Source organism: Salmo trutta, chromosome 16, assembly GCF_901001165.1.
Source record: "Salmo trutta chromosome 16, fSalTru1.1, whole genome shotgun sequence".
Classification (NCBI taxonomy): Eukaryota; Metazoa; Chordata; class Actinopteri; order Salmoniformes; family Salmonidae; genus Salmo; species Salmo trutta.
The window spans coordinates 61004697-61006803 of NC_042972.1; the positions used below are offsets into that span (position 1 = coordinate 61004697).

At 43.9% G+C, this 2107-nt stretch overlaps 1 long non-coding RNA gene across 1 annotated transcript; it reads right to left on the reverse strand.

Moving 5' to 3' along the window:
• Positions 1 to 771: 771 nt before the first annotated feature.
• On the reverse strand, positions 772 to 1607 carry LOC115151148 (uncharacterized). The gene is made up of 2 exons (XR_003867225.1): positions 1518 to 1607; positions 772 to 1364 (listed from the first exon to the last, which is right to left on the reverse strand). It is a non-coding gene; the product is annotated as an uncharacterized LOC115151148 (long non-coding RNA).
• Between the last annotated feature and the right edge of the window lie 500 nt (positions 1608 to 2107).

Below are 2107 nucleotides of genomic sequence, written 5' to 3' on the forward strand. Positions count from 1 at the left end.
CGTACATTTCAAAAGTGCTAAAAAAATTGTTAAATTGACTACTTACATGCTAGCTCGCTCATTAATGTCTTAATCAAAATTACGGATTGCCTCTTATCCACTCATTGTCCCCTTATGCCATAGTTTGTACATCTCAATTGTCAGTAGAAACCACATTTGTTTAAGCAAGTCAGCCATATCAGCTATGTTCTTTAAAAGGATTCACTCCATGGTGCTGAAAAGAAAGCTCTGCTGTTGGGACAGCTTTATGTAGACCCTAACAGTTTGTGGGCACCGTTTGTCAAAGTTATAGTGCAATGAATGTATTGTTTAGTGTTGTGTTGTGTAGTGGCTTTGCTGGCATGCATCTAAAACATTTTTGGGGAGTTTTCCCCACCAAGATTTACATGCTACAATCACCACTGGGTGGGTGAATTATAACACATCAACCCTGTTACCTAAGAATGTTAGAATTAGGTGAAATAAAAGTTACACTCCCCAAAAGGTACTCAATTGGTGGAATGACCCAAGAACTGAACTGGAGGTGGGAGAGCTAACGATGCGTCTACTGTTGCTCTCTCCTCAGATTCTTAGAGAAGCTATTTCAATCTGATATTTCTCCTATGGTCTAAAATAGATGTGTATAGAGGACTCCTCTCTAATATAACATGTCACACATTGTGTCAGACTGATGGAATGTTAGGTGTCTCATTGAAAGTCTAACATCTACCATGACTACTGGATGTTTCAATTCTAATAAATAACAAAACAATCCACACCGTAACAACAATATTGCTTTTTTAATAACTTCTTTTATTAAAGTGTGAAACTTTGCTAACAAAAATGACATCAACTAACATCACTGGCCTGACTTGAGCAGCTCTGCCCGGGGATGGAGCCAGCAACTTAGCTGCTACCGGTCCGGTCCAGGCTACCTGCAGACCTCCTCCCAGACCTCCTTTTCAGCACCTCCCCTTAACAGGTGAGGTGGGGGAAACGATCAGAGTTGCGTTCAACTTGAATAAAGATGAGAAACTCTGGTCTGTGGAGCCACTGGTCTGAGGGGAGGACTTCTGTTTAAACCATGTCCATTTGGGGATATTTTCTAGGACAGTAGAGGTGGTGAGCAGAGATGAATTCAACTTGGATAAAGATGAGAATCTCTGCTCTGGGGAGGAGAGTCACTGACCTTAGATGGTTTGTTGCCTTGATAAAGAGGATACTTTCTGGCTTGAGGAGAATATAATGTTTTGTGGAGGAAATGTGGCTTGATGACTTGAAGAGGTGGAGGAATTATTGGGCGACACTTTTAATTACCAACGTAACCTCAGTGGAACTGTGGCTTCATGGAGTTCCAGCTCTAGGCAGACAGCACGTCAGGAATGCTGTAAGACATCACAGAGACAGGTAAGTATCTATATATTTACATGTGTGTTGCATGTACACTAAACCCTCACATTTGGATAATGTCACTTTTTAAAGTGACAATGTATATTTTAACAGTGTAAAACATGAATACATGTTTAAACATTATTTACCTCCTCTTAATTCTCTTCCAGATGCTTGGCCTTTTCTTGTTCTTGGAGGTTGGCTCTGATGTTTCAGCCTCTTCTGGAGCTTCTAGCTGCTGGCTCCCTGGCACCCCCTGTTGGTTCTCTGGCCACTCCTGCTGGTTCTCCGAACTCCCCTCCTGGTTCTCTGCCCATGCCTGCTGCCTCCTTGGCCCCTCCTGCTGGCTATCTCCAGATCCAACAGGCTCTTGGCTTACCTGTTGGCCTGTGGCCCATCCCGGCAATGCCTGACCTTAGTTGGAATCGTGGCTGTGTTGGGTGGTTAGACACCGGGTGTTGATTTGAGCATCAGCCTCAAGATTCATCTGGTCGAGGTACTTTTCCTTCATCCTCTCTCTCTCCTCCTTCAGATTCTGATGAGTCCTTTTTTTAAGCAGGGACTGCTCTCTCCACTGCTTATTGAAATCCTCCAACTTCTTCCTTCTCTCCTCATCCTTCAGCAGCTCCTTCCTCTTCTCCCTCTCTCTCTCTGCCCGGGTCATGGTGGATATTACCCTTGGTTGTCCAGGGAAGGTTGGGAGGGGAGAAGAAGTAGAGTTCACATTCAACTTAGTGGA